General features: G+C 42.7%; 1 protein-coding gene across 1 annotated transcript in view; it reads right to left on the bottom strand.

The window, feature by feature from the left end:
* The window catches only part of LOC308461789 (C-type lectin-like), a 110275-nt gene extending 96308 nt beyond the window's left edge, over window positions 1-13967 (bottom strand). Inside the window, exon 1 of the mRNA XM_080978960.1 lies at window positions 13911-13967. The gene's annotated coding sequence lies outside the window, so the exon portion shown is untranslated. The remainder of the gene's footprint in view (window positions 1-13910) is intronic.
* Window positions 13968-14203: the final 236 nt, after the last annotated feature.

The following is a 14203-nucleotide window of genomic DNA, read 5'->3' as shown; positions in this document are numbered from 1 at the left end:
GCTACAAACATGAGTCTGACCAAACTGCGGGAGGCAGTGGAAGACAGGAGTGCCTGGTGTGCTCTGGTCCATGGGGTCACGAAGAGTCGGACACGACTAAACGACTAAACAACAACAACAAAAGAGTATCTAGTGTGTGTGTGAGTAGGGCTGCTGGTCTGAATATCTTTTACAGGAACACAGAAAATATTCTCACAGCATCCAGAAGTCTGAGTTTAAACATGTATGTCCACTGCCAGATGATTTATATTACGCTTGATGCTTTGCATGTTTGTATGGTCCATTGGGGATTTTTTTCTTGAAATATATACACACACACACTTACGCACACACGTGTCACACATCTTTTTTGTATAAGGTTTTATTCAGACATTTCACAATACAATAAAAAGAAACTATTCTAAACAGAAAATAATAAAAAGAACAAAACAAAAGAGGAAAAAGAGCCAGATGAATACAAAGCTCTCTCACACATATATCCTAACTTTGAGCAATGAAATTCGTTTAAAAGATACCTCTATTATTTAGGAACTGTGTGGTTATGGTCTTCCTGGGATCAAGGTCATGTCCCACCAACTTCTAATTTATTTTGGTAAGCAGAATGGTTAACTAGCACGAATTAATAAGAGCTCAAATGATTTTGATGTCCTATTTTTCAATCACTCAGCAGCTACTCCATTTTCAATCCTGCTGCAAATTGCTTCCACATAATATTCCATTTGGACTACACCCTGGTGAAGCAGACCCCTGTAAGTAACAGTATTTCACATTGTGCTCTCCTTAGTTTGTGTTCTGGGGGTATAGAAAGGTAGGCCAAAAAACAAAGATTAAGTCAACAAAACAACATACATAAAAATCTCTCAGTCTAACCTACCTCACAGAGTTGTTGTGAAGGCAATACAGAGAGAGGAGAGCCATGTATGCCACCATGAACACTTGGATGGCATAGAATAGGGGTTTCCAAACATGGGTCTCCGGCTGTTGTTGGACTACAATTCCAAACGTCCATAGCTGGCAAGGCTAGTTGTCAAGGATGGTGGGAATTGTAGTCCAAAAACAGCTGAAGACCAAAGTTTGGGAAATGCTGGCATAAGGAGAAAAAGGTAAAAGCAAAGGAAATAGCATCTACACATTGCTTCCACATAACATTCCATTTGGACAACACCCTGGTGAAGCAGACCCCTGTAAGTAACAGTATTATAGCCTCAGCCTAATGTGTAGTGATTAGAGTGTTGTCCTAGGCGCTGGGAAACTACGGTTCAAATCCCCATTCAGCCATGGGTCAGATGCCATTTCTCAATCTAAGCTTCTTCACAGAGTTGCTGAGAAAACAATAGCAAGAGAGGGAGAATTATGTGCTCCTTGGATGGCATAGAAGACGGAATATAATATAAAAACAAAGGAAATAGCATCTCCTTGTCAGAACATAAGGTCCCTGGCTAACGGCATCTCTTTCACCCTCTCAACTATGGTCATCCTTCTTCCTTACTAACCTCTCTCTACTGTTCATCTCAGGCCTAAATATAATGATGTAGATTTTGGGGAGGAAGATGCAACCCAGTAAGCCAGCAGTAGAGGCCAAGATGGAGAAGATCTCCACAGCCACCATGTATTTCCCTTTGGTGCTCAGATAAGTGGGGACAAAGGACAGCCAAACACTGCAGAAGACCAGCATGCTGAAGGTAATCATCTTGGCTTCATTGAAAGTATCAGGCAACTTCCTGGCAAAGAAAGCCACAGAGAAGCTCACAATGGCCAAAAGACCCATGTAGCCGAGAATAAGGTGGAACATGATGTCGGAGCCTTCATTGCACTGCACTATGATCTGCCCATCCTGGGAGTGCAGGTCAAACTCTGGGAATGGGGGAGAGGATGCCAGCCACCCAAGACAGATGCCAGCTTGAATGAGAGAGCAGAAGCTGATAAGGGATCCTGCCAGCCTCTTCCCAAGCCATTTCCTCAGGCTGTTCCCAGGCTTGGTCACCATGAATGCCAAAACCACAGTGAGGGTTTTGGCTAACACACAAGCAACAGCAATGGAGAAGACGATGCCAAAGACGGTTTGCCTCAAGACACAGGTCACCTTTGTAGGCCTGCCAAGGAATAAGAAGGAGCAGAGAAAGCAGAGAAGCAGAGAAGAGAGCAAGGTGCAGGTGATGCCCCAGTTGTTGGCTTTGACAATGGGAGTGTTCCAGTGCAGACCGAAGGTCCCCATCACAACAACTGTGACCAGAGAAAGCAGGAGAGCCAAGGAGGCCAGAATTGCCGCCAAGGGCTCCTCATAGGATAGGTAGCTTATTTTTTTTGGAATACATTGGTCCTGAAAGGCATTTGGGTAGTGATCATCGGGGCATTTCTCACAGTGATCTGCATCTGAAAGTGAGAAGCATGCTTTTAGTATTTCTTGAAGCAATAATTAATAATATTATTGGTAGTGTCTATTATGCTGTACGCAGAACATATTACTCAACTGAGGAACCAAAGCCTAATTTTTCAACTAAGTGATGGTTCCTCCATGAGCATCTCAACTGTAGTAATCAATCCATTCATATTTATTTGTCATGGTTGCATTATACAGATTGATTTCAGTGTTTCCCCCTTAAACATGTCTATCTCTGCATCCAGCCCCATGTTTTTGCATTTCTAAGCTTGTGGCTCAGTGTTTCTTTTTTACACTTTCCGTAATGGAACTTGGGAGTGCATGAAACAGCTGGGTAGCCTGTCATCAGGAAAATCTATATTTGACAAGAAATAACTGTTCCTAATGATTGAAACTGTGTGGATACAACAGAGGAGATAATTTACTATTTGTTAATAACAGAAGATGAAAATGTGTTGGCTGCAGTTTCAATGGTGAGAAAAGGGAATCTATGGCATGCAATCTTAATGATTTCTACCCAAATGTATGCCATGCTGATTTCAATGGTGCTTACTCCCATGTGGATGTAATTGCACATAGGATATGCCTGAATAGGCGTGCAAAAGGTAGGGGAGAGGAAAGGAGAATATGTGTCAATAACATAAACACATGTGCTTGGGATCCATGACAGAAAATAAGCAGACATAATAAGACTGAAACATGAATGTCTGTGTTGGAGAGGAAGATGGGAATTCCAGTTGACTTGGGTTCCTTCACTTACCCTTCTGGACTGAAATCCTCCCTTTAGGGCACTGAACACAGTCATAGCAACAGATTTGCTTTCCCTGCTGGGCAAACATACTCTGTCCAGGGTGGCAGCTCTCAACACAGGTGGAAATGGGCAGCATCTAATGGTAATGACAAGCAAGGGATTTTGAATCGAATAAGCTTGCTTCTCTACATAACTCTTATTGTCATCTATGTCTGCTTTGCAGCAGAAAAGTCACAGGACTGAAATTAGAGGATGGCTGTCAAGAATTTGCTCCCTGGGCAAGCATCAGGCCCCCTGATAAAGATGCTTTGTGCTGTGACTTAACCATTTGTCCAGCCCAGCACATGTCTGAATGGCAAAGAGAAGCTAGTGCCAACCTTCTACATCTTGATAGATTGATTCCTCATAACCCAATGCTGATTTCCTCCTAGAGACGCTCTCTTTTAAAGTTTAAATAAGAATAAATTTTTATTTAGTGTACTTGAAGTTGCAGATTAATATATATAATGCATGTAGGTGTTACTTACATTGCTAATATATCTAACATAGATTTTTATCTAAGATAAATACTGTTACAGACTGACAGCAGCACATGAGAACATTCCTGCTGCTCTAACTGTTTAGACTGCTCATATTTGCCATAACTGTACAAACTGACATAACTATGCCCTTTTAAAATGTGTTTTTTATATATCGGTTTTAATCTCTGAACATCCCTGAGACTTCTGGGTATTGGGCGGTATATAAATTCAATCAATCCATCAGTTAATTGCCTCAGATATGTGACAGCACAGGGTTTTATAACCTTCTGAGCACCAGGACTTTCCTTAGCATTTTGGATGCTTTCATCCCACACATTATGGCTCAGCCTGATGTAGACCAACATCCTGGGACAGGATATTTCCAGCACTCCATCCATCAACATTAGTGACCACACACTTCAGGTGGTGGATAATTTTCTTTCTACCTGGGCTCCGAATGGCAGAGATTGTTGGCAACAACGCATTTTACAGCACAACAGTCCCTTTTCAAGAGCTTTAAACACTTGCCAATTCCTCACTCAGAAAGACCTTGTTCTTTATTCCTGTTCTCTGAATTAGCTTCAGACTAGCTCTGGATCAACAAAGCAACAAAAACAGTATTTCATCAGTGAGTACCAGAGGTTCTCTCCTCACACTTCTCCTTTGTAGCCATTTCTGTTTTCCTGGATCCCCTGATCTTCTCATAAAAGATAATGTTGATGGATGATGATTAAAACAAGAAATAGTCCCGCCCACCTTCTTGAACTTGGGATTCCATGCGATGGCACTTCCATCCACTGTGAACTCTTTTCCTGGGGGGGCCTGAGGGTCCACCCTCCCCACTCGGACTCTCTGGAAGGTCTCATTGGGAAATGTGACCAAGTTGAGGAGATCATAGCCACCTGCCTGCTGCCCCTTCTCATCCAAAGAGATTTCTTCCCCAGCACTGTTGTTGAAGTGGATGTTTTTCAGGAACGAGTGAAGCTAGATTGCAAGAGGAAAAAAGACACAGACCTTGTAGGCTAATACACTCTCTCTTTTCCCTTTGACAAGTGGACCTTTGGCTTTTTACTACCATTCATCAGTATGTTATAGGACACTGAAAGCTGCCTTACAGTGAGTGAAATCATTGCCCTAAATAGCTCAGTCACTGATTGTTATTGGCTCTCTAGGGTTTCAGAGTCTTTCCCATCATGATCTTGAGATGCTGGGGGTTGAACATGGGACTTTTTGAATGAAAGCAGATGCTCTGCAATTGAGCTGTAAGCCTTTCCAGTTTCAATATTAGCAGACATGACTTGGTATGTTTTTAACTTGGCATAGATTCTGGGTAATTCAAAAACCTCCTCCATTAACATATGCAACTGCCTTGTGCTGAGTTAAACCATTGTTCTCTGCAGCCCAGAACTGTCTGCTCTGAATTGCCACAGTTCTATACGGCATACATCTGTGGTTTCAACCCATTTCTGATACCAGAGGACACTCCTGGCCCTTGCACAGTCCCAAGTAGGAGAATCCTGGGATGGATTAATTTCAAGAGCTTTGAATGTGCAGCATGCAATGCATGTGGCCTTTAACTGAGATCAAGTCCCTCCCAATGATAGAGCTCACCACTGAAAATCCCCAAAGCCTCTCCTCCATGCCAGGGCTCAGCTGTGAAACATATGAACAGTAATAATAACTCCTGTGCTTCTAATACTGAGGAGAGTAGTTGACAGTACCTGCCAGGGCTGAACTTTCGGCTGCATCCATCTCTCACCCAGTACTTTCTGTTTGGCTCTTGAGGAATACATGCTATGGAGAGCATGTGCTACTGCATGGACGGCATTGTAGATGGTGTAGCTCTGGCTGGACATTTCCATTTCAAACACGGGTCCAGTGAGTTTCTCCAGCTTCTCCCTCCCAGTGCAGGGTTCCTGAGTTGTCACAATTCGATTGTTATCTGGAAATGAACAGAGGAATGCACTGGCCCAGAACTGCTGGATGAAATAAAGATTTGGCTGCCATGGATTTATGGTCTGTAGAAAGTCCTGAAACCCTGGAACTGGATTTGAATGGAGTGTAAATGACAAAGTGCCATTGAAGGATTTTGAAGGAAAATTGCCTCCAACCAGCACTGCAGTGAAATCCCATTGAGCTGTTGTAATCCACACCCTCTCCAGAGGGTACATAGACAAAACCTCACAGGAGACTAAAATCAGTCTCAAACCTTCTAGAGACTGACTGTCTCCATAGACAAGAATCACATTCATTTGCCTCTGTGTGAGAACAAACATTATTGGTCTCAATTTTTGTTGAAGTAGCTCATTACGTAAAAAATTTGTCACTAGTGGGATCACCAATGTCCAAGAAATGCAGAGATTTTTCTGGGAAAGCCTTGGTCTCAGAGTACGAAGGAAGGTTTCTCCACTGTCATCATCTGAAACAAGGAGGCCAATCCAGTTCCACCCAAACTTCCTGAGTAGCCAGACAATGCCATCATACTGAGCTTCTTCATTGGGGACCATTTGGAAGAAGGAAGGGAAGCGCCTTTGGTCACTCAGCACTGGATCCAAGGAGCCATAGCTGAGCTAAAGGGAAAGGCATTCTATTTTTAAGAATCCAAAGACCATCTATTTGTTCCTAGAAAGAATACTTCTGTATTGTGGTAGTTATCCACCTGGTCTTACTTTTGTAAGTATACACCCCTGGCATTAGTAAGTCTCAAACTAGGAGAAGTTTCTAAGCAGGAAGCTGGATGCTCCTATGATTACATGATTTGTGGCATGGCCAGGTTTGGAAGAACCAGAGCTTGGATTATTAGTATTATGGGTTTACCCCCCCCCCCCCAAATCCCAATGCAAATTGAGACGGCAGTGTTGGCAACACATAGCTAGGAGGCTTTAACATAATCATGTACCCATACCAAGTCTAATGTAGGACTCAAGTGTAGAAAACATAATGTAATGGGATTGAAAGCTAACCTGGATGCTTTTGGGGGGTTTTCTGTGTATGTCTGCCCTTGTGGTTGTATCTATGTGTCTACACACATACCTGTGGAATCTTGTAGGTGTTTAATATATTGGCCATCTGAAGGGAGTTTTGGGAGGTGAGCCCTCCAACGACGGCAATTAATTTATCTTCCCCATTACAGTGGTAATTGGGGGGATTTCGTTGTCCCATGAAAAGAAGAGCAAGAGTGTTCCGACAAGTTTGCAAAGGATTAAAAGCATTCTCATAAAATGTTGATCCCAGTGTGATGTTGGATAAGAATTTGGCATTCTTGTTGATCTCTTGCATAGCAAAGATGAAAGCAAGAACATGCTGGTAGTTTTTTGGGAGGACTCTGCAATGAGACAAAGAATGACTGCAAACATGGCAGAAAAGAAACAACTGTGTTGAAGTTTTCATTTTGATTCATGCATGTATTTAACTTGGATGTTTCAGCCTACAGGACAAGAACATTCCATTCAAACTAATATACTACAGCAGTCTCCTAAGATATTATGATTAGAAGTTCAGTATGTAAATGGTATATTCAAGGAGATCCATTGTTGTGCTGTGGATGAATTGGTGGTGTTGGATATTGGAAATTCAGAAACAAAAAGCAGTTAACCTGCCAAGTTCAGTCAGGCTCTAATTCTTTCCCCACTTAACTAGGTTCAAAATCACCAACATAGTGGGATTTAATATTGAGTAAATCAGATTGCAATGTTCATGCCTACCTCTTGTTCTGCTGCTTTGTCCATCACCTCCCTTCCATTTCTGAACCATGAAGTATTCATGGGAATGTGTTCTCAATTCAACCTGGGAAACAACTCTTTAGTATACCAGTGTGCTTTAACACACAATGTCTTTTTAGCAGCCCTTGAATCTAAGCCTTATAGATATGCTTTCCTTTAAAAAAATCCCCAAAAACTACTTGGGAAGCTAAACCTTCCTCCTCTTTTTTTATTCAATGGGATTCACTTCCCATATACTCGTCCATGGGATTATAGGGTGTGATCACACAACCTTCCATTGGAAATTGCTTATTCCCATGTAAACATGTGTTAAGGAAAGCTCCCCTTGATCCCAAATATTTGAGAGGAAGCATCCCATTGGACTCTGTGGAACTGCCTTTCATGCAAATCTGATTTAAGCTGCAATATGGCTGCAGCCACTTACCTGGGAGTAAGCAGCACTAAGGTCAGTGGTGATTACTTCGAATAGGTATGCATAGATTTGCCCTGTCAGGCTAAAAGCTGAAGCATGTTTGGGGTGTGGAGCAAAGCCCTTGGAACAGAACAAGGCTTACTTGCAAGAAAATTTTGGCACAGGGATGGGTTGCAACATCTATGGGTTGAAGTAGCTTGTAAACTTCAGCTGGGTTGTGGATGGGACACATATGGGCAAAAAGCAGGGCCAATCTAGTAGCCACACTTAAGCACTTTGGAATCCCCATGGATTTCAACAGGATTTGGGCCCTGTACCCACTGAACACAATGAAGGGACTTGTTTTCAAGTTAATGTGTCCCTACTGCTGGGCTTTGCTCTTTGAGGGAAAAGGAGGGAACTGCAGTTTATCAGGCTCAAAATGAAAAGGTGATTTTTTTGGTATCATCTTAAAGAATATCAAGTTGTAGGTAGTTCCACGTCAGTGTAGCAATACAGAAACACCACAATTAACTGGGGTGGGGGCAGTAGAATAGCATTTCAAGCAAGTCCAAATTTGTACTGAAGTACTCCTTAATTCTTTCCACAAGAATGAATATCTTACTTGAAAGACAACTATGAAAAACATTTTTAACACTGTGGTATAGAGGGTCACATGTGGTACCTTGGACTGATGATGTCGAGTTTATTTCTGCTAACTCAAGTGGTGGGACAAAAATCTGAATGTGCCCTGTGAAGGCTGACAGGAGAACCGAAGACAGAAGCCGATGCAGTTGTTTATTTCATCAAGTCTTGAGTAATCTGTGGACCCAACAGAAAATTCCCTGTAAATAAGTAACTACTTACTGAGCAGATAATGAAGAGATTTGTGGGCGCTCCATAAATTTCTGCATTTTGAAGTTTGCTAGCGTAATGGATATAAATTCACCGATGATCATGGCTGCCGGAGGACCATATGAATTGGTTTGAATTGTTTCTCTCAATCTGCAAGAGCTCAAATGCTTGTTAGAAGAACAATGCATCAGCAACAGCAGGAAAAGCAGGTGGTACACTAACCATTCTTGGGCTGATCTGGAAGCCATCATGTTTACCTATAGTCACTAACAGCATTTCAGTCTTGGCTGAAGTTATAAGGAAACTTGGATAGATGGAGGCATGTACCTGCCTGAAATCTACCTCCCTAACTGAATTTATGTAAGTTGATAGGACAGGTTCCTATATAGACTACAACACAGGACCATCACATTTGGAAAGGGCTGTTTCTGTGGCTTATATTGTGCCTGACATCTGATTTGCCATGGGACATTTAAAAGTAGTGATGCTGATCAATAATTATAAAAATTACAGGGTGAAGTATTTGTTTTGCTAAGGTCCTCAGGTCTCAGAACAAGCAAAGTTCTTACCCTTTAAAATATGGCTCTTTTGGGGGTGGGTCGGGGCGTTATTGCAGTATTGTTTTTATTTTGAATTTATATATTGTGATCTTTTTTGTGAACCACCCTGAAACCTCTGGGTATATGGTGGTATATAAATTCAATAAATGAAATGAAATGGCTTCTTAGAAGGGGGTCCAGGAGGGCACAATGACTGCTCCCCACATTAACTGGGGGGTGGCTTTTGCGTGGTCGCGCGGAGCCTCCCCCAGGACTATGAGTCTCCTGGCTAGGTAGCTTGGCTTCGCTGCTCCCCCCCCCCCACTGAGCTGGATACCTTGAGGTTCCCGCCTAGCCTCAACAATTAGCCAATTACGGTCAGGGGGCCGTTGCCAAAAGGGGATCTCAAAAAATGGTCAGGGGGATACCTCCTGCAGAGACACATCTGACCTTTGGGTTGATGTTCTATTGATAACAATACCACTTGAAGATTTCTCTCTCTCTGTTTCCAACAAACTTCCAAGCCGACTTGGAAGCTTGATTCCCATGTGGGTCTGAATATCCCCATAAACATTCAAGGGGTATATTTGTCCCCCAAAGAAGGGAGTTTACATTCTCCATTATATTTACTCCCAGCCTCAAAGCACCCACAGAGCCACAAATGGCAAGATGACTATTATGCAGCCTGTGGAATGTGCTCAGAAGCAGCCCTGGGGCTGTGGTGCCTGATCACATGATGACAACTGGCTGTGTCCATAAACATGAATTCTGCACACTGGGACAGAACTGAGTGGGGAACCAGAGTTGCGAAAGTGTTGGGGGAAGCATTCCAAGCTGCCAGACATTAATGCTGAACCATATGCGCTCTATATTGTGAATACCCTATGGGTGGGGGTTAAATGGAAGGAGAAAATCTAGACATTTGGGGGATAGGGAAATGGAAGAAAGGAGAAAGGCAGTGGTGACAGCTCCCCACCCTAATATTTGACTGCTATACCTTTCTTGCTGAAACCTGGTTTTGCTGCAGTCGTGAGCATCAAAAAACCTCCTATCCATCTCCCAGCAGACACCATGCCCCCCCCGATGATTCACTTGGAATAACCATATGCCACCGTGTAGTATAATTCCTGGCAGGAAATGGTTGTAGCCTACCTGCTCTCCTAACACGTGTTGCAGACACTGAGCACCAGTTGGATCTAGCCAGGACCTCAACTTTTATTGCCAATGAATCTTCCAGGTACTCTGGTATGTCTATGGTATGTCTAGCTAAACTTGAAGCCCCTAAGCGCCGGAAGGCCTTTACCTTGGCTCGATGTCATGCCCTCCCTTCAGCTGTCCTTGAAGGCCAATACAGGAAGATTGCTTACCTGGAGAGACAATGCGCCTGTGACTCTGGATAAATGGAAACAACAGAGCATGTGCTTCTCCATTATCTTTATTATAGAGACATTTGTACCAGCTTCATCTTACCACTACTGCATAAGTACCCAGGGTGCACAGGACAATTCTATACCTTCCTGCCACTTTCAGATACCAATCATGCTACAACATACGTTGCCGGATTCTGCACAGCATTGCTCAAAATTAGTCGGATGATGACCTGTGTCACAAACTAGATATAATGAACACTCGTATTAGAGTGCTCTGTAGACTGACAGCTATAGTCTTATATATACTAACCTTTTACTCTCTTTCACTCTTGGTTCCTAACCCTTCTTTTAGACTCTCTTATTTTCTTTTGTATTCTGATAGACTTTTATATATACTTTCTGTTTTAACTCCTTTTAAAAAACGTTTTTTGATTTTAAATGATTGTACCCTTCCCTCCTTACGCTGGTCTATGACTGTAATAAAGATTTGATTTGGTTGTAGCTTACTACCCATGTGGATGGAAACATGAAAGAAAATCTCGGACAGTGCAGTACTGCATTCCACATTCCCTCCCTTGGATGCAATAAGATAAAGAAAAGGAAATTAAACACACATCAAATGTTATGCAACTTTCTCCGCAGTTTAATAGTGACAGACATTGCTGGCTTAACAGAATCAAAGCAGGTTTCTTTGCCACAATGGTTTAAGGGTGTTTGTTTGTTTGTTTGTTTGTTTTAATTGCAGTAAAGCAGAGCTGGACAGAGTGGCAGCAAAGGGGGGTTTTCAGTGGAGTTGCAAGGGATGGCATAATTGTTAAAAAGCTGAATATTTGGATCTGGGCGTTGGAAATCTTACGCTGTGACGATGATGCTTTCGTCAAAGTGCACAGGCTCATTATTCTGATTACAGGCAATGGCGATGTATCTGGAGGATTTGTTATCAGAGTACTTGCAAGGTGGGCGAGTTGAGCCGCCTTTGTGCTTGCAGGTGGTGACAGTGATGGGGCGGAGAGCAATCCTCAGCCCGTTCCCATAATCCTCCCCTCCAGATTCAGTGCACACAGATTTGATGTTATTCTTGGTGCCGTGGATGAAGGTGTTCACTTCCTTGCATGGTCTGTCCAGTCCGCGTCTTCTCATCATGTCGTCACAATACTTCTTTCCATGGCTGCTCTTGGGATTATCGTAGTGCTGCCTTAGGAACTTCTCATAGGGGGTTTCACAATAGGCTCCCAGTGCCAGAACAGACAGCAAAAGGTGAGGAGCACAAGGCCAGATCCCTTGAAAGGCATCATCGTGGGTGACCGCTGCCTGAAAGAGATACCTGGGGGGAAAGTAAAGTGGGTGTGTAAATGCTTTCTTTCTGTTTGCCACCAGAGGGTGCTTTGTGAAACAGCTTGGAGTTCAAATGAATGCTGTACTGTATATCCTTGCAAATTCTTATCTGCAAATGTTGTGGTGGATGTTATCTAGTCATGATCACATAACCATGTGAATATTGATACAAACCAGTCACCATGCATCATTCTTGTTTGTAAAACCCAATAAAAAAATCAATATAAAAGAAGGAGCTTGGACCATTGTTGAGGGTCAGGGAGAGGAGGCAAAGAAGATAGGATATTTGTACAAGCTCAGTTAAGTTTCTGGCTGAAGTGAGATGTGAGCAAGGGACTCACTGGTATGAATCTGAGCTCCAGACTAGCACTGAGAGACCAGGGTTCAAATCCCCACTCAGCCGTGAAGCTCATTGGGAAACCCTGTGTCAGTCTTAGTCTCTTACCCTAGCCTGCCTCACAGGATTGATGAGAGGATTGACTGAAGGAGGAGAATGATGGATGATGCCTTGAGCTCCTTGGTGAAAAGGTGGGGTATAAATCAATCAATCATCAATCAATCAATCAATCAATCAATCAATCAATATATCCATCCATCCATCCATCCATCCATCCATCCATCCATCTCCCTTTTGTATAAACTCCCTTAAAATCCTTCTGAAAGTCTTCACCAAGTGCCACCAGTAGCTCAAGAAGAGAACGGGATATAAGATTTATTTCTTAACCTTTAGGTTAAAGTGCTGTATACCTGGGAACACCATGAACTTTAAGTAGATGGGTTTGTGTTGCAGCGTCGGTAGATTTAAACAATTGTTCCAATTGTTATTTTGCCTGCTATAATCTCTTGCCTGCTATAATCTTTTCGCATAGACTTTTACATAAATGCATCTTAAGCTCCCCCCCTTTTCTAGTAGGATTTAGTAAGAGCTAAACTGGAGTCACTTTTACATGTGCAATTTGTGCACACAACAGCTCCCTCATCTTGTGGTTTAACGTTGTATGTTCACCCCTCTTAAAAATATATATTCCCCTAATAATAACTGCTTGCTTTATATGCTGCTTATGCTTCCAGGCATGTAATGTTTTCTGACATTTCCCTTTTTCTAAGATTCCTCTGTGTGGAATGTGCTTTGAATTTCCTTGGTGTAGATTATTACTCCCATCCAGGCCCATGAGAGGGTGGGGGGCAGCCAAGTACTGCAACTATGAGTTGGGCCATAGGGAAAGCCCCATGGAGGCCATGCTTTCCACAAAGTCCCAAGTGCCCCTTGTTAGGTCGTGTCAGCATGGATGTTAAAATCCCCTAGAACAACCAAACTAGGTGTCTCCAGGAGAACATCTGCCATGACCTGAAGCAGCTCAGGCAGGGAATCCTTGGTACAGTAGGGAGGTTGGTACACCAAAAGGAATCCTGTACTGCCTCTATTGCTCAGCTTCCAGAACATGCACTCTTCCTCTGTAGTGTTTCCTTAGGACACTCTAGAGACAAAATGATGGACTATGGCTAGCTGAGTCATCTCTATGAAGATAACTGCTGCATGATTTTGAGGAAATATTCATAGAACAAATCGCCATGAGTTCTAGCATCTAAGGAGTGCCGCTAGACTCCTGTTTTCTCAAAGGCTGAGCTTCCTTATATGTGAAAAATCTGGTTTCCGTTACTCTAAGTGTGAAACAGCAGCCATGATGTCAGAACAGAGTTGGTGGCCACCTTCACTAAGAACGTGGGGAAAATATGTTCCACTTTGCATACAAAGGGAAATCCACCTGGTTTGCATGTGTTTCTTCAGGTTGGCAGTGCAGTTCACCAGCCAAGTAATGTGAAGAGAAATGCAAGGACTAGGAAACAGTGTGTAGAAATGCATATGTATATGAAAATAGCATGTAAAATGCATTATAAAAAGGAGAAATGTTCGCAGAAATGTGTCAATTAGTAGAAATTTACTAAAATGCTGATTTTTTTTTAAAATTTTAAAAATGCCAACTGATGTGGAAGACTGCAAGAGACCAAAGCTGTCAGATTCACCCATCCCGACCTCCAACTTACCCAAGCTCCGTCCCGTTGAGGTGATGGATGCTGCTTTCTGCCGTGGCAAGTTGGGTTCTCAGGTTGTGGTGCCCATTCTTATATAGAACTTGGCCAGGGAAGGGCGTGAAAAAAAGGGAAGAAATATGAACCACGTTTCCATATATGGAGTACAGATCAAGAGAGAAAAGGCCGCTTTCAAATTCCACTGAAAACCACCGACATTTTGATTGCGTGAATATTCAGAGCAATTGCTAATACGCTTGTCCTAATGCCAAGTCCCCTCTGCTGCTGCTGCATTCAGATAGCCACAA

This window comes from Podarcis pityusensis, assembly GCF_964106645.2.
Source record: "Podarcis pityusensis genome assembly, chromosome: 13".
NCBI classification, from domain to species: domain Eukaryota; kingdom Metazoa; phylum Chordata; class Lepidosauria; order Squamata; family Lacertidae; genus Podarcis; species Podarcis pityusensis.
The sequence above is the reverse complement of the archived record's forward strand: the minus strand, read 5'-3'. Positions and strand labels throughout refer to the sequence as shown.